General features: G+C 40.5%; 1 protein-coding gene across 10 annotated transcripts in view; it reads right to left on the bottom strand.

Moving 5' to 3' along the window:
* CSNK1G3 (casein kinase 1 gamma 3) overlaps positions 1-21,917 on the bottom strand; it is a 105,035-nt gene extending 83,118 nt beyond the window's left edge. For 8 of the 10 annotated variants that reach the window (XM_027076807.2, XM_027076813.2, XM_027076812.2 and 5 more), the window contains exon 1: positions 21,542-21,674. The gene's annotated coding sequence lies outside the window, so the exon portion shown is untranslated. Of the gene's footprint in view, positions 1-21,541; positions 21,675-21,779 lie in introns of those variants that run through there. The other 2 variants (XM_027076808.2, XM_053220363.1) reach the window with 2 other exon arrangements.
* Positions 21,918-23,226: the final 1,309 nt, after the last annotated feature.

Here is a 23,226-nt window from a genome sequence, read left to right as displayed (position 1 = left end):
ACTGACAGGTTGGTTTTTTTTTTAATGTTTATTCATTTATTTTGAGAGAGAGCACACGTGAGCAAGGGAAGGGCACAGGGAAGGGCAGAGAGAGAGAGAGAGAGAGAAAGAAAGAGAATCCCCAGCAGGCTCCGCACTTGCCAGTGCAAAGCCTAACTCAGGGCTCGATCCCATGAACCGTAAGATCACGACTTCAGCCAAAATCAAGAGTCAGACGCTTAACCGACTGAGCCACCGAGGCACCTCGATTGACAGGTTTTTAATTTTTCCTCAAGAAAAAAAAGTGGTATTGAAAAATTCAAATATTAGAATATGAGGCAAGAGACTAATACATCTTTGCTTTTAGCAAATATAGCCATTAACTTAATAGAAATGTTAATTCTACCGTGAATAAATACATAACTCATCCTAAAATAACTAAAAAATATTGTCAAAACTTGATAAGAATATTTCAAGTTATTGAAAAGTAAAGTATTAAGTGCTTCTACAAATCATAGTTTTTGTTTTGTTTTGGTTTGGTTTACTTTGAATGACAACAGAGTCCACCAATACTGGAAACAGTTGTAGAATTCCTAACCTGGACTCCAGGGACCTCCTGAGCATTTGAAGACAGAATCCACAGTTTGCAACAGATCGTCAGAACATTATATGATCCTAAAAAAGTTAAGAACCACTGAAAAGTGTATTGTTATTTTCTCACTAAATTACTTTATAGGTACATTTTTAGGAACAATCTATCCTAAAAACCAGATAACACCTGTACTTTATTAAAAAGCCAACCTTGTTATCGAATTGAGGGCAGTTTTCAATAAACACACCACAAAACAACTGAGAAAAATTTCAAGTGAGGAAATCAAGCGAAAAGTTAAGTCACGTTAGAAACAGAACTATGTGAGGTGCCTGGGTGGCTAAGTCAGTTGAGCGTCCAACTCTTGACTTGGACTGTAGACCTTGACTACAGCTCAGGTCAAGATTCCGGGGTCGTGGGATAGAGCCCTGCATCAGGTTCTGTACTGAATGTGGAAACTGCTTAAGATTCTCTCTCTCTCTCTCTCTCTCCCTCTCTCCCTCTCTCTCTCTCCCCCGCCCCAGCCCCTCTCCCTGCTCATGCTCTCTGTAAAATTTAAAAAAATAATAATAAAGAAAGAAATTTAAAGCAAAAGAAACAGAACTATGTAATACTAAATACAAAACGGATACCATGCAGTTCACTACCCATACTTAACAAATTTATTTTTTTGATTTCTGATGTCTAATTGTCACACAAAAACAAAAATAAGCAGATACAAGATTCAGAGCATCCATTAAAGCTACCCCAGTTGCTAAAAGCCCACACATAATCCTGGTAGAGTATTATACCTATAGATGCAGTCGATAGCAATAAGAGAACATTTCTCTCCGAAGTTTTAAAAGTTCAAAAACTACAAGGAAGAGAATGGAAAAATACAGCGTGAAAACTTCAAAATGAGGCATCCAGAGATAACAAAACTACTGAGAGAAGAAAGTTTCATACAAATATGGCTGGCATACGCTTCCTTTTAACACAAATTAAATAATGATCTATATGGCTTAAGGATGTTTTAACTTTTATAAGAGATACTACCCCTTTAACTGAAACCCTAAACCTTCTACAACCAAAATGAATAGACCCGGATTTAGTTAATGTGCTTAAAACTACATGAATGTGCACAAATACTAACAAAATATTTCCAAATTATGTTTGACTCTATCATTATTCTGGGCATACTGACTTCAATATCTATATTTAAAAGGCAGAATTTATTAAAGTGATGTATCTTTAAATTATCCTCAAGAGGAGATAAATAAGCTTCATCAACTGCATTGCTTTTCATAAGCAATTACAATTTTGATGTAGTAACATCCACTAATAAAGATAAAAAAGAGCTGCTAAATACAAAAAACATTAGACATAATCTGATTAGATGAACAGAAATGTAGGCCACTGGCATACTTCTCATTTGATGATTGCTGATGAATCTTCAAAACAGAAAACAGAAAATCAGATTCTCTCATCTTCATGGCCCAATAATTTAATATGTTATGGAGCCAACTGACCTTCTCTTAGATTGCAACTAGATGAAACAGGGTAGTCTGAGAACTTATCAGTATAGTATCTTCTACCTCATAAAAAACCTCCCAGAGCCAGCTAAGGCTTTCAAATATTAATGAGCAACTCTAAATCTTTTTAAATGCTGATTAATACTCCACCTACTTTCCCAAATATTGCTGCAGTACATACAGACTATTTCGTGAACCTGTAATATCAAGCATGAACATTTCCTACGGTTATCTTTCATGCTGAACACGTTAATCAATGTCTTTTGCAAACACAAAATTAGACGTGACAGAAATTTTAAGATTAACTTTTTGGGGTGCCTGCGTGGCTCAGTCAGTTAAGCATCTGACTTTGGCTCAGGTCACGATCTCAAGGTTTGTGGGTTCAAGCCCACGTCGGGCTCTGTGCTGACAGCGCAGAGCCTGGAACCTGCTTCGGATTCTGTGTCTCCCTACCTCTCTCTGCTTCTCCCCTGCCTGTGCACTGTCTCCCTGTCTCTCAAAAATAAACAAACATTTTTAAAAATTGAATAAATAAATAATAACAAAAATAAAATTAACTTTTTTTCACATGTTGCTTGTCAGAGCATCGATTTCTCACTGCTTTGTTATCTTAAATGAAAAAGTCCACGTTTTGTATATGAGATAACCCATTCAGTGTTTCAAATGCTTTATTCAGTCTCTAAAAATTACATTACAATACATGTCTCCAGGCTTCTCCGAAATTTAAATGAAGAAAGATATCTGTGATATGACGGCTCGCTGTTATATCACATGCTTCTATTAGCAGCAAATGTCCCAGTTACTGGTTTCTGGCATGAGCTCAACTGTGGTTGTCTAAGAAAAGACTAAACACTTATTTTTAAAAGCTAAATCATTAACTGTAATGTCAAAAATGGAGATTAATTTCTCTAATTACATACTACAGAAACTTATTTTGTCTCACAGATATTTAGTAACTTTCATCTACAACACTTAACATTTTTTAAACCTGATTTCAGTGATGCCCCTTGTATATGCCTATCAAGATCCAGGATATTCTAGTCTTTAAAAACAGCCATCAGTTCCATTAGAGCAGTGTTCTCCAAACTGCAGATCATGACCCTAAATTAGCAGGTTGTTAAACTAATATAGTAAGTCTCAAGCAGCACTTGTTTAAATGAAATAGTATTAATTAGAAAAGAAAATGGAGTACACATATGTCATAAAGAATAGTTTAGTTCAATGAGATTTTGTTTTCGTTCTTTATATCAATGCATATGTATCACTGGGTCACAATGTAAAATATATTTTTATAGGTTGTGACAAATATATTTCTATGAGTTGTGGTCAAAAAGTATTCCTAAGTTTGAAAGATACAGCCTAGGAGTATCAAAACATACTATATTATAACCAGTTATAACTGAGTCAATTTTTTTTTAATGTTTATTTATTTCTGAGACAGAGAAAGACAGAACATGAATGGGGGAGGGGCAGAGAGAGAGGGAGACACAGAATCCGAAGCAGGCTCCAGGCTCTGAGCTGTCAGCACAGAGCCTGACGCACAAACCGTGAGATCATGACCCGAGCCAAAGTCGGTCGCTTAACCGACTGAGCCACCCAGGGGCCCCTAACTGAGTCAATTTTTAAAGAGAAAAATTTATTGAAGTCTCAATTTTCTTAATGTACATAAATATTACTGAATATCTAATTAAGTTAATTTTTTTAATTTTTTTTTTAATGTTTATTCATTCTTTAGAGAGAGACACACACACACAGACAGGGGTGAGTCAGAGGGACTGAGACACAGGGAGACACAGAATCCAAAGCAGGCTCCAGGCTCTGAGCTGTCAGCACAGAGCCCAACGCGGGGCTGGAATTCACGAACTGTGCGATCATGATCTGAGCCGAAGTTGGATGTTTAACTGACTGAGCCACCTAGGCGCCCCTAATTAAGTTAATTTTCTAACTATCCAGGTCTGACCACTTTCTAGTAACTAGGATATGACTATTTCATAGGTCCTCAAAGTATCTTTTATTCCTCCTCTTTGCAATTTCACAGGTGAATTTATACTCTCACTGGTAATACCCCTTATCACAGCTAGATTCTCAATAGTTGGAACAGGAGGGAATGTTTCATTTGAGCACGTCCAGCACCCCAAACATTTATTATATACACAGCCAGAGAAGCATACATCACCCTCATCTCCTGATCCTTTAAGCATGATGGGAATGAAAAATCAAGTAGAGGTCTTATCAAATTTGTATTAATGGAATATTCACCATATCAATGTCGATGAGGAGGTCATCTCATCGTCTATAAACGTAAACATGGCTGAAAACCCCAAACACAGGAATGGTATTAAACTCCAAGCCATCGGGGCACCTGGGTGGCTCAGTCAGTTAAGCGTCCGACTTCATTCAGCTCAGGTCACGATCTCGCGGTCCGTGGGTTCGAGCCCCGCGTCGGGCTCTGGGCTGATGGCTCAGAGCCTGGAGCCTGCTTCCGATTCTGTGTCTCCCTCTCTCTCTGCCCCTCCCCCGTTCATGCTCTGTCTCAAAAATAAATAAATGTAAAAAAAAAAAAAAAAAAAATTAAAAAAAAAACAAAAAAAACCTCCAAGCCATCAAGGAAAGTCTTGTTCTGCTTTGGAGCACTTACTCTCATTCAACAAATACTTACTGAATATGTACTCTGTACCAGGCACAGTGCAAGGGTCTCAGGATACAGCAGTGAACCTATCCCAGAGAAAGTCTCACCATGCCTCTTCAAGACTACCGACTTCCGTGCCTCCCTTATATTTTTTATTCTGATTAAAAAGGATATTCTCCTGTACCTGAGCAAAACTACAAACAGTTGGTCCCAGGAGTTATGTTCTATACAGTTGCAGCAAACCCTGCAATGGGGAACACTGGACCACTGCTCCTAGGGAAGATCAGTTCCTGCAAGACGGTGGTCACAACATTTTCATCCAACGATTAATATACAACCTGTTTCACAGAAGTTTCTCTTTAAAGATGTCTTATTTAATACATGTTATTAAGTCATTGACATTGAACTCAGAGCCAACAGCACTAAAACTCATACCTCCATGAAGCCCATGTAACATACTTTTCTCCATAAAGCATATGACAACCTTTAGGAGTTCAGGAACACCAGAGAGTACTTCGGTACTACACTGGGGACCATTTTAAGCAGCAAAATCAAAAGGCCTCAAAAATGCACCAGAAAGCAAAAGAAGGTAGAACATCACCTTGTTCGATTTTAGGTGGGAACATGCACATCAGGTACTTTGAATTTTTTGCCACTCCGCGCATGTGAATATCCGTGAATGCCTGGAAAAGCACCGAGAATGTGGATTTGAGGGTTACAAATAAATGTTAGCAAGGAGAGAAAACTGCAAATATAGAATCTGTTAATCATGAGGATCAGCCCTAACTGATGAGGAGAATATTCTCTTTAAATACATTCCCATCTAAAGAGTAAGAAATGACAGAATTCAAATACCATCATTATGCAACTCCTAATGAACTAATGGAAGTAGGAAAGTACCAATTGCTGCTAACTTCACAAAAAGAAAGACAACCTTTGAGCTTCCTGATGGAAGAAGAGAACTGATGAAACCTCTACATCTTACAACCAATTTAAAGGAAAGACAAGATGCAGTGTTTTTACTATTCAACTTTGAGACAACCCATTTTTTTAATCTGATGTCCTCAACGGAAGGAGATTTTATGCAACTCAGTCTCCCCATTGTCTAATATAACACATAATACAGAGCAGACATTTGTTAAAGGCCTATTGCAGAAATGAGTGAATGAATGAATGAATGAACGAACGAACAGAGAAACTACCTCTTGCAAGGTCAGGAATGTTAATTTCTAAGGTCATGTCTTTTTCAAGGACAGAAGGAAAGAAAAAGGTATGGACAGGCAGGCAATTTATAGCTCTAAGAGGTACTATAAGGAGAGTAACACCTCACAAATCAAAGGTCATTTATACTGTGATTTCAACTCTCCAAAACAGAGCTATGAACCAGAGGAAAAAAATTTACTTAAAGGAGGTCACAAAATGTGTACTCTGCTCATTAAGCAAAAAGAGCCCCTAAACTATATTTTACCTTTATTTTAAAATAATCCTGATCAGTTTATTATTAGAAATCAAACATAAAAGGAAAAATTGAAGTGACTAGTCAAAACATGACAGAGAACCAAGAAGACAACTTTATACACCTCAATAAATTCACAGTCTATGCATAACAGCACACTAAATGATGTGCAAAATGAGAACCCTGACTCAGCAAGATCTGAGTATGTTTAGAAAACACTGAGAAGTGTACTTGAAAAGGTTACCGCTTGAAAAAATACTAAAAGAAAACATTTTAGTATAAATTCAATCTTCTAATTGGTCTAACAGACCAGTGACTAATAATGCCAGATAAATGAGAAAGTACTTCAGAAAAGTCAGTAGCTGTTTCATATGTAGTTCTCATAATGAAATTATATTTTTCTTCCTGACTATAGCGCCAATTTCCTAATTTAGAAAAATATAATTACAAGTAACAGCCTCATGTAGGCAAAGGTCACAAAATTAAAAGGTTCATTCAAGGGAATCAACGTTTGAGAATTTTATTTCGGAAGCTGATAGTGTCAATTTTCATCATAGCAAGAACTTAACGTTGTAACTGACAGTAAATCATGAACAACCAAGTCAACTTCTACACAATTCTAGAATGAAACATGCAACAAGTGATAGAAAATCTTAAACTACCACTTCTCCAGACTAAGGATTTGTTTCGGCCCAGACCAAACCAAGAGAATCCTTCTCAAAATTAAGGGCAAAAGCCTGAAGAGAGAGACACAGAATTTAAAGACACTTAGGCCCCAATAGGAACACCAGGGTTAAGGTCTAGTGTTTCTTACGGAGATCGGGGCTCTCTTACCTGAGCAAGAAAGAAAAGTTCCAAAACATAATGAAGCCTGCATTCCCTAGAAACTGAACCCCCCCCACCCCAATCACAATCTATCTGATAGGTTTACAGCAATAAAAATATCACGTTCAAAACTATGTTATTGTCATGATGTTCTGGTATGCAACCGAATTCACAAGCTAATTACTAAAAAATAATTCAATATGGCAATTTTAAATTTTAGGAATTGCTTATTACTAGAACTCGTCTATATTCCGGTGGGAATGCAAAATGGTATACAGCTGCTTAGGACAATTGTGGCAGTTTCTAATACAGTTACACACACACACACTTCACTTATGACCCAACAATTCCAACCCTAGAAATTTACCAAATGAAATGAAAACTTAAATTCACCAAAACGAAAAAAAAACAAAAAAACAAAAAACTGCACACGGGTGTTTGGGGCAGCTTTATTCCTAACTGCCAAAATCAGGAAACTTAACGCTTTGCACAGCGAATGGATAAACATGCTGAGGTACATCCACATGAGGGAATACTGACCAGCAGCAAAAAGATATGACACAGGCTTCACCACAGATGAATCTCAAATACACCATACGAAGTGGAAGAAGCTAGCTTCAAAAGGCTACGTACCACAGGCCATTCTGACAAAGTCAAAATTAAAGACACCAAGAAGAGACCAGGGATTGCTAGCGGCTGGGAGTGGGGAAAGGAGTTGACTACAAGTGGGGCAGCAGGAGGGAATATTTTGGGCTAATGGAATTGTTTTGTGCATCAATTATAGGGGCAGTGAATTTTAGCGTGCAAAAATTTAAGAACAGGAGAAACAGGGTGCCTGGGTGATTCAGTTGGTTAAATGGCCGACTCTAGATTTGGGCTCAGATAATGAGCTCAAGGTTTCTAAGAGGGAGCCCCACGCTAGGCTCTGCACTGACAGCGAGGAACCTGCTTGAAAGTCTGTTTCCTGGTGTTGCTACCCCTCCCCCCAACACGCACACTGGCTCTCTCTCTCTCAAAAATAAATAAACATTTTATCAATTTTTTTAATGTTTATTTATTTTTGAGAGAGAGAGACAGAGTGCAAGAGGGGGAGGGGCAGAGAGAGAGACGGAGACACAGAATCTGAAGCAGGCTCCCGGCTCTGAGCTGTCACCACAGAGCCCGACGCAGGGCTCGAACCCATGAACCATGAGACCACGACCTGAGCCGAAGTTGGACATTCAACGGACTGAGCCACTGAGGAGCCCCAATAAATAAACATTTTTAAAAAGAGAAAGAAAAAACTGTATCTAATATAAAAAATACCTTAGGAAAAAATCAGAATTAAGTGAAATGCTCAAAAAATTGAATATTTCCTTTAAGTTTTCCAAGTAGCCCATAAATGCATTTAATGTCAACTTCCACCATTTAAAAAAAAAAAAAAAGAAAAACCTTTCTATAAAGTATTTCTCTACTTTTAAGCCTGAGTAACAAAGTCAGATGCTTGTGTTTGTTGCTTTACTTAAAGGAGAACCAATGTATTTGTTAGAGATATCTCATACAACTCTGATGATTCAGACTAAAGTGGCTTGGAGTGAGCACGGTGCCTCTGGAGGCATTTAATCAAGGTTCTTCCATGTTAAATCTCCCTAATAAAAAAGATAAAATGATCAATCCATTCATTCAACAAAAGAGCAATCACAAGAGGCCTATCATGTGCCAAAACGGGAAGTCAAATGGCACCCAAGACAATCACAATCCATGCCACATCACACAGCTTAAACAAATAATAATATAAAGTATGATATGAACATGAGAAGTATAGTGCTTTCAGAGCACACAGCAAGGGTACATAAGTTCTGTAAGTTCTGTATCTCCCATTAGGATCTATACCTTAAAATGCCTACTATCTTGGTGAACTCAGAAACACAGCTAAAAGCGCATGCACCAGAGTGGTCACTACCCAATCACCCCTCGATGTTTAGCGAGGGAAAGCAGGCAAAGACCATGTACACAGAATACCGTCCAGCAGTGCAGTCATCACTCCCCTACAGTAAGGTCCTCTCCAGGGAACTACCAGATATGCACAGTTGTCACCTTCCCACCAGCAGGGAACTTTCCCTAATTGACAATACCATAATCATGAACTTCTCTTGTTGAGAAGTATTATTTTCAAGGGTGCAGGGAGGGTGAAATAATAAAGAAAAGGAGAGAGAAGAAAAAAACTAGTAAAGATGCTGGGGGGCAAAAAGCCTGAGTTAAGTATATAGATTTTTGCAGTGAGGTCTTAAAAACAAATTAAGGAAGTTTAAGGAAGCTAAAACAGAGGCATTACAACCACACCCCTGCTTCTTTCTGTTATGAAAAAGGAAGCCAAGATATGTAAAAAGAGGGCTGCCTGCAGGTGCTTTGGCATGAAGTTACCAGGCAGAGGTAAAATTACATAACCCCAAGGACTAAAAAGAGTGTGTGATGAATACTCAGCTATGCCAGTTACCAGAAACATTTTCCATCCCAAGCATCCTCATTACACAATGCTTCTGGGACCACACTGGGGCCCACAGGACCAGGGTTAATAACTCAGTGCCAAAAAAACAGAAAAGCTTCCAACTGTTAAACAAACATGAATTAAAATAAAGTGCCTCTTGGTATGTATAGATTTATAAGAGGAGAAGAGCGAGAGAAATTTACTAGCAACTTACTGAAAGTCCATTTCAGAGGAATGAGATACTGAGTAGGTTCTATCAAGAAGCAAGAAGTGGAAATAAATTAATGCAGTTCCACAGGCCCTTTTCCAAAGTTCTTGCAGTCAAACGTGATTGGGAATTCTGAATTCTAGGGGCGTCTGAAGGGTGATACATGTGTATGCACCATATATTCTGTGCAAAGGCCGGGATGATACAGGACAGAACATTATAATCAGACACTTAACTATTTCTGCACTGAAACCTACAAATTCATGAAAAAGAGACACAACAGTTCAAAACAAGTTTCATGGAAAAAAACACAATTTGTGCCAAACATACAAGAAAATATTTTTGGTTTTCAAAGCACTCTGGATGTTAGAATAGTTGATACGAAATTACGGTCCCCTAGAATGGTAGCCATTACTCAATTACTAACTGTATATGCAAAATGTTACTGGTAACCTCACTGTCATGTGCTGGTTTTCTTGTGGAATTTTGGTGAACACAAAATAATTCTACAAGTCTTCTTCAGGTTCACACAGAACATGTCCTATATACCCTATCCACTCCTAATTTTTTTTTTTTTTTGAAAGAGAAAAGGTGGGGAGGAGCAAAGAGAGATGATAACAGAGGATCTGAAGTGGGCTCCATGTTGACAGCAGAAAGCCCGATGCAGGGCTCAAACTCACAAACTATGAGATTATGACCTGAGCTGAAGTCACATGCTTAAGCGACTGAGCCACCCAGGCACCCCCACTCTTAAATTTCTTTACCACAAATTCTCCTACTAGAGCAGTTTACAAAATATCTAACCCTTAAATTTACAGAGGAACTGCTAAATCCAATTTTGCCAACACGAAAGGCATGTTCTTTGAATGGAATTTAACATAATGAATTCATTATAAAACGGCTTGTTCTCATTTTGCCACAAAAGGCTATAACTGGTAAAGGGGTCTGTGACCTAGGAAGCAGCAGCAAATGAGTCACAAAAAAGGACCCTGATATGTCATAAATGACAAGATACAATAACCAGAAAACCCTATTATCATAGTGCATTTATATGTACACAGTTACGGACTATATACAATACAGACAACATACTACATACACAATACACTGTCACTGAAGTAAACTGTTTCCACTTGGGGGAACACACATATTCCTCATCAACAAGGGCATGAAAGAGAGTAAAGCAGTAGAAGCGCAGCTACACTAACCTATTAAGACCTCTTCCATCCTGATGCCCCAGGAAAAATACAACTCAATGATATTATAAATATATGCTAAAACTAACACATCTTTGATGAGCAACAGTTCTTGCCTTCTTATACTTTACATAACTTTAAAAATTAGACTGTTTTTATCACTTAGGTTTCTTAACATTTTCAGGGGCGTCTGAGATGATGCCTTAAATTATTCTTGATAAATCTCCCTTTAACAAATTTTCCAAACCTTAAAAATCCTCTAATTTTGCTGCTGGACTTAGCAACAATTGCTAATAAGCAATGAATACAATGGCATCCCTAAGGATTCTGGGTATGAAACTATAAAGAGAAGTTGCTATTAACCTGGTCCTCTTGCAAATGTTGTCTGTGCATTTCTTGTCTCACTTTCACACCCCTATCCCAATTAAAAAGGGAACTTGAAATTTAAGAGCTAAGAGATATGTATAAAGACAAGGAGAAAGCAGTCATTTTCAAACCCTGCATCACATTGGAATCACCTGTAGTAACCTAAAATGTAACAATGTCCTGGCCCCACTCCCCAGATTCAGATATCAATTAGCAGGGATAAAAGCCCAGTATCTACCATTTTAAGGTTCCCAGAAAATGTTAATGTGAAGTCAGGGCTGAGAGCCACTGGTATACACTGCCTCTTCCACAAATGCTTTCTCTTATTTTTAAAAAAAAATTTTATAATGTTTATTTTTGAGAGAGAGAGAGAGAGAGAGAGAGAGAGAGACAGCATAGGTGGGGGAGGGGCAGAGAGCGAGGGAGACACAGAATCCGAAGCAGGGTCCAGGCTCTGAGCTGTCAGCCCAGAGCCCAAAACAGGGCTCAGGAGCTGTGAGATCATGACCTGAGCAGAAATCGGACGCTTAACCAACTTGAGCCACCCAGGCTCACCTCTCTTATTTTTAACTCAGTGGTAATACTCCCTACAGCAAAGGCTGCAAGCATTATCTTTAAAACTATCCATTTTTCTTCTCATTTCCTCGGTCACAGAAAAAAAAAAAAATTACTAATTTTCAATCGGAAAATTTTAAACAAGTGCATATAGTAAAATTCACTTTGACTTATCTCATATTGTCATTCCCAACAATCAGGATTTTAGTTTTCAGTCAGTCCATTAGTAGCTGGTAACTGGAATGTGTATAAATAGCATAGCATACAATATACATACATACAGTACACATGTCAGTTACCAACCTTAACAGATTATCAGAAAATAAATCAAAATCAAAGGAATGATTTCGAAGAGCTGATTACATTTTGATATTTCATTAAGTACAAATATTTTCAGAACCCCAATGTATAATGGAATATGAGCCACAATATGCCCAGTAAATAATCTACCATTTTTAAATGAATATTGCTATTACAAGATTCCACATCTGTAAGATGTATATTTTCGATTCATATTGTTTTCATCTCTAGAATAAAAGCACATAAAATAATATTAAAATCGTATTAAAAAATCTTATAAAAATCTGCATCTACAAACACCAGTATTTAAAAATGTCACCAACAACTGACATGTACTACTTCCACCTCCAAAACAATACTAATTAACGTCTGCTCTTCAAATGAGGATTTTGCTAAAAGCTCTTATAGGCATGTATTTGCACACCATAAAACTAGTGGAATACCAGGAATTTTCTCTCTTCTCAGCCTATGACATTACCTGCTATATTTGCCTACCATTTGAAAATATTCATTGCTAGACTATAATATAAGTATTTCACAAAAATAGAAAACAAACATGACATAGACTGGCTATATATGGGGAAAAAAAACATTTTCACTTCCCTTTTTACTAAAGGAAACTGTGACTTCAACTCTGACTCTAATACAACATACTCTAAATCAAGGCCAAGTATACCACCTGAAATTTAAACAAGCTAAAAAAATAGGTAACACAATTAATAATTACAAAATATTCAGAAGTCTGCTTTTATACTATTCACTTGCATCACAAAAGGTATTACGTGGCCAAATTCAACTTATAATTTTAAGGTAAAAAATTTGAATAAGTACAATTCTAAAAGCAAAGTATCAGTACATTCCAGGCACACTTCATTCAAGATAATATACAATAAAAGCAAAATCATATGTTAAAATCTAAGTTGGTGGAAAACATCCTACCCCAGGATTCTATTTTTTTCCTCCTCCTCCTCAAAAAAAAATTACTATTTTTCCTGATGGCAAAAATAATGCCATCTGCTATAATGTAGAGCAGAAATATCCAAAAAAATATATAGCAGAAAATCCAAACAATACAGAGACACATAAAGAGTATAAAAATTAAAATTGCCCTAAATGTAACTATTCATAAATAACTGCCATTAACATAAATATCCTTGCAGAGAATGGATGGATTTACTCTGTATATTCACAACTGCAACAATTACAATGACCAGAATTACAACGGTCAAAATCCTTCATATATACATATACATATCTCAATATACATGTACAATACACACACACACACACTCTATATATATTACAGAAACAGAAACCTTTAAGATAACAACTTTCTTGAACTTAAAAATATACAAGTTATTCTACTTCTGCATTTTTATTTAAGCAGGCCAGTTTGGAGGTTACCTGTGTGTGTGTGTGTGTGTGTGTGTGTGTGTGTGTGTGTGTGCCTGTGTGTGTGTGTCTGTGTTGCTGTGCTTCAGGGAAGATTTACAAATCTCTGTTTGCTTTATTTAAAAAAAAATCCTCTAGCTAAAATTTTCCAAAGCCTGGAAACATATATCTGTACTAACAGCAGCTGGCTGACTGCTTTCCAGAACTAGCCCATGGTCCCAAACAAAACTGCAAAGCAGACAAATGTTTTCATGGCGTCCCACCTCTTGGGTCAGAAAGAACACCTCACCAGCAAGTAGCATAGAAGAGTCCACCCACCAGGCATGTGACTTGAGCATTTCACTCAAACCGTCCCAGGATTCATTACATTTCAGTTCCAAAATTCTGTGATTTGCCCCTGCCTCCCCATCCTCCCCATGCCCCCACCAATTTTTTTTTTTTTTTTTTTTTTTTTTTTGCTTTTCTCAAGATGGGTAAAAACTATCCTTTCCTCCTATCTTACTATGATTCCATGATTCAAGTCGAACCCTTCCTCTGACTGATAAACTCCCATTTCCCCAAGGTACCTACTGTCCTCTAGGTGTGACTAAAGAAATGCGATGAGATCAAAAGCCTGGGCAATGTGCAATTTTTGGAGAGGAGAGAGGGCAGCGACTCAGAAAAAAAATTTCTAAATAAGTTCACAGGTACAAATTTTAACTTAAAGTTATAATAATTTTATGAGTTCCAGGGAAAAAAGGTACAATGTTACAACTTAGATAACTGATTTTATTGACTCAAAGTTAGTCAATATGAAAACTAACTGTTTTAGCTCCTAAAATATTCATACCTGAGCATATTTAAGATAGCAACATAGAAGCAGCTCTCTAATCTTTCATCCGTTACATTTGTACAACCCTTTAAAGTTCAAAGTGCATTTATATGCATTATTTATTTTCATTCTCAAAACAAGTAGATGCAGTGGTCACTATTGATTGCCTCTTTAACAGATCCATTTGCTTCCATGTTCTTCTTTCCCACAACTTTTAAAAATATCCACCCTTTGGAGCACCTGGGTGGCTTAGGTGGTTAAGCGTCCAACTTCAGCTCAGATCATGATCTCACAGTTTGTTAGTTTGAGCCCCACGTTGAGCTCTGTGCTGACAGCTCAGAGCCTGGAGCCTGCTTCAGATTCTGTGTCTCTTTCTCTCTGCCCCTCCCCGGCCCGCTCGTGCACTCGCTCTCTCGCTCTCGCTCTCTCTCTCTCAAAAATAAACATTAAAAGAAAATTAAAAAATATATAAACATCCGCCCCTCACCATGTAACTCAGGAAAATGTGACCCCATTCCCTATGGCAGGGGATATATCCTGATTAACAGAAGCCAGCCATGATAACCCCATTCCCTTTGTCATGACTGGCGAGGAAGTACACATGACCTAATTCTGGTCAATAAAACATGAAAGGAAAAGTATGCTGGTGAGCTTGTGCAAAACATTTCCTGGCCAATGCATGTCTAGATGTGATCTTGCTACCACCCTGAGGATGAATCCAACACAAAGAGAAGAGCAGAGCCAAAAAAATCACTGAGAGGCAGACCAAAGCTCTGAAAAACTAACCTAGCCTACCTCAGTATTTCAGGGTTCCATATCAGAAACTACCTACTGCATTTCAGGCAGTGTAATGAGGCAACACCAAGATAAACAGTCTACCCCCTTTGTCTTTTCCTCCCCAACCTGGACCTCCTTTCTTATACCTAAAAGTTTTCCTTTTGACTTGAGCTGAGCTAGACAAGACAGGAGGACAGCTATTCTAAGCTGCTAGGCCAGCCAGCATACTTTGTACCAAGCTCAAGGGCTCCTGCTGCACCTCAAGGGTATGGCATTTCCTGTTCCCAGGGACAACTTCCTCTACCAATTCACTCCAGCAGTCCCTACACAGGCTGAGCAGATGTTGGGATTCTAAGAAGGCTCCTCTCTACATAAAAACTGAAAGGAAGAATACGAAATCAGATCAGGGGCCATATAGGGAAATATGAGAGAATTGCAGCTTGATCACCTGACTACATAATTAAACAACTTACCCTGAGGTCTGAATGAATACAGCCAGGAATACGAGAATTTCTTTCTTTTTTATAAGAGGATGCTATTACATCAACCTCTGAGAGAGAGCATAAGCTAGATGATATAATAGAAGCAGATACCCTCCTTAATATATTAACCAAGAGCTCCTAAGTTAAAAAGGGGATCATAAAAAATCTACACCTTAAACATTTTATAGCAAATAAAATATAAAAGTGTACATTGCCAAGACAATCTTTAATGTCAGGCCAAGGCCTTTCCTTCAAGTATGGATGGATGTACAGACTGCAGTTCTACTTTGCCTTTCTTGAGAAAACCACACCTACTATAAACGTGATTTCCAGTTTGTTTCGTAAACACAGAAAGACATCTCACAAAGCTTAAAAGCAATCTTGTTATCGAATTTTTTTGAGATTTTTTAGGGTTTTTTCCCCTAATTGTTTAAAAAGTTCTTACCCACACCTACATTCTCCTATAACTTTTGCCTCCAAAGTTCACTGAACAATGTTTCATCAAACTACGTAATTAAGACATCAAGTAAAACTGCCATCAACAACTTGCTGGGTGCAAACACAAATAATTCTTGGCAAGTATAAAATAACTAGTGGGATTAAAAGTTCAAAAACAGGGGTGCCTGGGTGGCTTAGTTAGTTAAGCATCCAACTTTGGCTCAGGTCATGACCTCATGGTTCGTGGGTTCAAGCCCTGTGTCGGACTCTGTGCTGACAGCAAGGAGCCTGGAGACTGCTTTGAATTATGTGTCTCCTTCATTCTCTGCCCCTCCAATGCATGCACTCTGTCTGTCTGTCTCTCTCAAAAAATAAACATTAAAATTTTTTTAAAAAAAAAGGAAAGGGAGCAAAGTTCATAAGCAAACTAAAGAGGGGCGCCTGGGTGGCTCAGTTGGTAGAGCATTCGGCTCTTGGTCTGGCTCAGGTCATGATCTCATGGTTCATGGGATCAAGCCCTGCATCAGGCCTCTGCACTGACAGCATGGAGCCTGCTTGGGATTCATTTTCTCTCTCTCTCTCTCTCTCTCTCTCTCTCTCTCACTCTCTCTCTCTCTCTCTCTCTCTCTCACTCTCTCTCTCTCTCTCTCTGGTCCTCCCCTTCTTGCACTCACAGCCTCTCTCTGTCAAAATAATAAAACATTAAAAACATATTAAAAAAGGGGCACCTGGGTGGCTCAGTTGGTTAAGCGGCCGACTTCAGCTCAGGTCAGGATCTCACAGTTCATGAGTTCGAGCCCCGCATCCAGCTCTGTGCTGACAGCTCAGAACCTGGAACCTGTTTCAAATTCTATGTCTCCCTCTCTCCACCCCTCCCCCACTCACACCCTGCCCCTCTCTCTCTCTTTCAAAAATAAACATTAAGAAAAATGTTTTTAATATTAACAAAAAACACTAGAGCCTAGTCTACTGCCATTCGATGTAGCATGGGCATCAAGCAGTAAATGAATGAATTCTTCTGAGTGGGTTTGAACAGGTAGGGTTAAGAGAGTCTCCTGCAACAGTAGGCTGTTCCCAAGAGTCTCTGCCTATTCTAGCCACCAATCAACCTTCTAACAACTCATCTGTATCTTAAGAAAAAGGCTATTCTGAGATTTTACTTAACTCCAGGGAAAGCTGTAAAAACAAATGTGGATGTGATTTAGGCATATGTGGACATGACTTAGCTATGGATTTCCACGAAATTAAGTTATAACTGTATGATACATCTATCATTAGTAAAGGAAATGACCAAAGTGTGTGTCTTTTCTACCAAATACATACCCACTTCAAGATCATTGTCAAGAATTCTTTTCTCATTAAAAAAAAAGATGGGCAGGGACTGGCAGGAGAGAATATAACCAGTCACTTACTATAGTTTAAGGACAAATCACCACACACCTTCTTGAGCTCCCCTTATAGGAGGAAACCCAAACATTTATGGTTTCTAAATCCCAGCTTTGAGCAAGGAGCTAGAAAAAACACGCCTAATAGCAGGCTCCAAAGTGTCTGCAAAACTTATCTGTCCTCACATCTCTCTCTCATTCCTTATTTTCTGAGTAATACAGAGCCTTTCCAAACTCACTTCACATTAATGGATAATACACACTTGATTCTACACATTAATAATCCCAAATACAGTTCTGTCCTAGAGACTCACTAAAGTATACTCTGAAGTAGTTTTTGTCGGCAGAACCATTCTGTCTGTTCCTATAGAATCTCTATAATTAGAGAACTACAGACACCTCAAAAACTGCCATTTCCAAAAAAGAAGTTACATTTTGAAGAACTGACACCCAGAAATACACTAACAACACCAATCAATACCACTAAGCACCAACCACTCGAGAAAACACAAAGAGGATGGAAAATTATAAAAACAACAGATCGGTGAGTTTAAGACTCTGAAGTCAGAAAAAGAAAATGATTTAAATATGCACTCTGCTAGATCCTAAAAAGGTTGCTTAAACTCTGGATGACCATTTCCTAATGTCAAAAACAAGGGTTATACACCATCTAACAAATAGAGTTGTCTTAAAAGTATGATCTATATACTCCCTCTACAAAGTAGGCACTTAATAAATTTTAACAGGTATTAGTGTTATCACTGGAACGCTCAAGACAATACAGATTCAGTTATAATGTTAATCCTTTTTGGAAACCTAGAGGGCAATAGTTAGTAAAACCCATCAAACAATTTTCCTCGTGAGTATACATAGACTTAAACACTGTTACCGTGAGGGTAATATTTTTTGAAGCACTTCTTTGATAGGGATAAATTTAGGGGTTAAATTATTTTAGGGCCATTTAATATTTAAGATAACTAAAAACCTTACACATATTACCCAGAACTGTGGACATTTCCCATTTTATCATTCCACTGTTATGGTCAATTCTCTTTGTACACAGATTCCTTACATTTCACTTTACCCATAATGAATCTCACTACGAATGTATTAACAATAATCTACCTCTCCAATGACCTGTGTTTTGCTTTGTTGTTTGATATTTCAGCATTCCCAAGGGGTACCTGGGTGGCTCAATCAGTTAGTTAGGCGTCCGACTTCAGCTCAGGTCATGATCTCATGGTTCACGGGTTCGAGTCCAGCGTGGGGCTTGGGGCTGACAGCTCAGAGCCTGGAGCCTGCTTTGGATTCTGTCTCTCCCTCCCACACTCACTCTTGCGCTCTCTCTCCCTGTTTCTCTCTCCCTCTCTCTCAAAAATAAACACTTAAAACATTTAATACTTCAGCATTCCCTCTATAGTCTGATACATCCTTTTGGGAAACCCTCTGAAATTTAAACAACCACTTGTTCCATTCTGAAAATCTCTGAATCTATAAACTACACTAGAATAATAGTCTATTGCCAGTATGCAGGGGATTACAGAGGGGATAGAGAAATAAACAGAGAGCTTCCCATTTCTTCCAAAGGCACATTTTTCACAGCCTGGATTCATTTCATATAAAACCAATTACCAGATTACCAGACACACCCATATTCAAGTTCAAGTAAAGAAAGAGGACAAAGCCAGGTATGAAGTGTTTTAGATTACATACTTTTCTGCTTTCCTCCCATCAGCAGGAATGGTAACAACCTGATTATTCTGTTATAGTTTGTTTCCTTCAACTTACCATCCTTATTTGCCGACCTACTTCCTCTAAGCATAAAATCTGTACATTTGGACCTTTATATCTCAAACTGACTCATTTTTAAATACAAGGCATTCTGGACTTCCATGGCCTGATATCCACCTATTTTCACAGCTTCCTCTCCCACACAGACCTCGTGGCACAGGAGCCTCATGTCCAGACCAACAGGCCCTATAATACCCAACCACACACACATACACGAAGCCCCCGTTTTGTCCCTTAACATATTTTAATGCCCAAATGGAGTGTTAGCAGCTCTAAAGTCATTCATAATTCCTCACTCAAAAATTAGTATCTCTTTGTCTCTCATACACACACACACACACACACACACACCAGGCTTCCATGCACCTCTAATAAATCCCACAGGTGTCCTGTGTTGCAATTATCTCTGCATGTCCAAGTCTCCCTTTAAGACAGCTCCAGGGTCTGACTCATCTTCATAGTCTACCCACTCTTCCATTCTAACCACAGAGTAAAGGTCCTTTGTACATGGTTATGGTCCAGGTTGAACTACACTATTCCTTGATTTTAATCCCAGGCATTTTAGTTGAAGGAATAAATGAATAGCCTGTGTTGAAGATTTTGTTAATGGTTACCGCTTGGAAATCTAACAATGAAAATGTCAATAATTACATAATACATTAATTTTTGCATTGATGAATAGCAGAGGAGGGCAAAGAGCACAATAAATCATTCTGAAGATGATAATTTTCTAAGATCCCCTCCCCTCAAATGTCTCATATATATATCAACATTAAAATTAACCTTTCTGTCCCCATTCTAATAAAAACTAATACCTGATGCATTTCCAGAAATGCAAGCTCCCTGTAAGCAAATGAGTCTGTACACTTCAGAGAATCTATGCCAATGCAGTTTATTTGGTATCTTTCTTTCAATGCCATAAATACAATTTTCACTTTATGTCCAACTATAAAAGCTAATATATACAAAATACAGAACACGGTTGGATCAAAGTTTGGGAATAGTTATTAAATACACTAAGCACATCTCTCCACCCCCCCCCCAAAAGTTATTAACAATGTCACAAACTGTAACTGATTTTTGGTGGAAAACGTTTTCTTAAACGGGCCTCATAATCTTTCTAATCCTGCCTTATTCTTACAATGTGCATTTTCTTCCACTCTCTATTTACAGGGAAAGCAAATATTCTCACAAATACATACAAGGCTTTAAAAAGTAGATATTTTCCATTTTAAAAAGTATCCTAAGTAATTCCTTAGATGGAGCTCAACACCTTCTACTCTCTGGGGGCAAATGTCATTCACAAGAAGCAACTGCACAGGAAATAAATACTGACTTATTTTCTTCACTTACTAAAAATCAGTAGGTTTCTACTTTTCCAATTAAAGTCGACGTTCTAAAACAAAAGGTTAAAAAGGGGTCACTTACTGGCCAGCCTGGGTCCTCATTACAACAGTTACAACTAATTCGCACAGTGTAGCAACAGTAGCCATCTCCCACGCAGACTCTCCCTGGCTCTCTCCCACCCATTAACTTTTCCTCCTTCCCTGGGAGAACTGGAAGGATCCTAACACAGGCCTAACTGCCCTCACCCCACGAGCACACACACATCTCCATCACCACCACCCCACCCCACCCCCCCCCCCCGCCCAGAAAAGAAATGTGGGAGCTGTGGACGCTTCCGTGTGTCACTTCCCCTGCATGTGGGATAAACAAACAAACCAGCACGGTAACAGCAGCCAGTAGAGAAATTTTGTTACCCCCCACATATGCCTTGGTTAAGTTTTGAGCTAAGTCGAAAGCTCTATGAAATAGGTAAACCCCGGACCCCCCCCCCCAGCCCCCAACAAACACGCCAGCGGGAAGTTTACCCCTGGAATGAATGCTGGCCCCTGACACCTCCTTCCAGCAGGCCGATGCCTCCCGCCCGGCCGCCCTCCCGAACCCCCCACTCCGAAGGTAATTGTCTTGGACACAATCGGGAGCGCTGGGGCTGCGCTCGCGACCTCAAAACCCCTCCCCGAGGAAGCCCCCGCCTCCTCCCGGCTAGCCCACCTCCCCCGCGTCCCCACTCGCGCCGCACCGCTCGGCAACTTCTGCACCCGCCCGGCCCGCCGCCCGCGGCCCCCTCCCCGCGCGCCCAGCCCTCCGCGCCCTCACCCCCGGCCGCGGCCCCTCCCGCCCACCCTCCGCCCGCCGGGATCCTCGCCCACCCCTGCTCTGCGGCCCCCGCCCGCGGCGCCGCCCCCGCCGCACCCCCAGCCTTCCCGGCCCGGGACCCCAGCCCACCCAGCCCCACCCGGGAAGGAGGGAGCCGCAGCCGCGCCGAGGCTGCCGCCGGGCCGGGGCCGGCCGGCCGCGCGCCACCGCGGAGGGGGCTTTACCTCAGAGGCGCGGCCGCGAGCTCGCGGGGTCGGTCCCGGGCGCGGGCGGCGCCCCCTGCTCCGTCAGTCAGCGGCGGCGGGGGCAGCGGCGGCGGCACATCACACCCGCCGGCGACCGGAGGAGGAAAGCGAGCCACGCAGGGAGGGAGCGAGCGAGGTAGGGGGGGAAGGAACGAGCGAGGGAGGGAACGCAGCTCGTCTCGGACTCGGTCCCCGCACTACTGCCGGTGCCTCCTACCGCCGCCTCTGGCCGGAGAGTCGCCGCCCGGGTCGCTGCTGTCGCCACTGATGCAGCCGGGAATGAATGCACAGCGGCGCCTCGCTTATCCGGAGGTCAAACATCCTTCTGCCTCGGGCATCCGGATCGGCGCCGGACCCGGAAGTGAACACATGGAAAAAAAATAAAAAAAGGAAAGCGTCTCTCTAGCGGCGGTGGCCCCCAAGCTCCCGCATCAGCGAAAAGAGCCGAGTAGAGCCGAAGATTACACCGGCCTGTTCGGATTGGCCGGCTCGCCGACCGGAAGAACGGCGGCACGTTCATTGGCTGGCAAGGCATATAAAAGCCAAGCCACTCCTCCATTCCCCCACCTCCGCACGAGCGGTGCGTGAGGGGGAATGTGGAGTAATAGTGGATACGGGTACGTTTCCCTGGGCGAGGCCAGGGGAGGAGAGGCTTGACGAGGTCTCCGGGGAGAACTGGGAGGAAAAAGGCTCCCGTGATTAAGGAGAGCTGCTAAAAATTCCGCGGCTTGGGTGAGCAAAGAGCCTAAGGGCGCCATTGTGCCAAGTCGGGTTGGCGAGGCTTTGCGGGGCACAGCCCTCCAGGTGCAGAATTTGGGGGCCCTGGCCTAAAGGAGTGACCTCACTGGGTTGACATCCCCCCCCCCCCAACATACACTTTGTTATAACCCCAGTGCTGTGGCAGGGATGCGGCTGCTTGGAGATGGGAATTGTGGCTCACGTTTGCATCCCAGCTGCTGCCTGTAGAGAACTCCGTTGGTGGGCTCAGGTCGTGTATAACGTGATCGTTACCATCTCAGTGTCTCAAGGGAACCTCCTGAAGTTTCGGGAGGCCAAACATCCCCTCAGGTCGTCGAGTTGTCGAACACAGACTGGAACCGGTGTTTTCTAACTCCACTTCCCAGTCCAATCTGCCCACACGGAAAACGCAGAAGATGCCATTCTCTCTCTCTCTCTCTCTCTCTCTCTCTCTCTCTCTCTCGCTGTCTCTTACAGCTGGTTAAGTGGGATGAAGATAATGCCACTTTGAAAGACCGCTACGGAAATGGATTCGCCGTGAAGGCATTTGCAGAGGACTCTGAAAATACAGCTTTTTAATTGTTAACGATTACCTAATACTACTTACTTACGTTTCAAGTTCTTTCAAAAGACAAGCATTAAGGTGTGCATGAAGAAAACTCATAGCCTGGGCGCTGTTTAAAAATTCATGTATCAAACAGTTTTATGTTTTGATGCGCTCTGTGTCATGACGCTTGAGTCTCTGTCTCACACTCTCAGGGAAAACTTAGAAGTCTCCAGTGAAACCAATGCGCTTTAAAATAATGAAAATATTCTCCCTCCCTACCTTACCTGATGATACCCTCCCTGCCTGATGGTAAGGTTAATGTGTAAACTTCACAGGCGTAATTATACGGAAAGAGGCTGTTTTTGTTTTCTGTTACAAT

This window comes from Acinonyx jubatus, chromosome A1 (genome assembly GCF_027475565.1).
Source record: "Acinonyx jubatus isolate Ajub_Pintada_27869175 chromosome A1, VMU_Ajub_asm_v1.0, whole genome shotgun sequence".
NCBI lineage: Eukaryota > Metazoa > Chordata > Mammalia > Carnivora > Felidae > Acinonyx > Acinonyx jubatus.
Note: the sequence above shows the minus strand (reverse complement) of the source record. Positions and strands in the feature narration are given on the sequence as shown.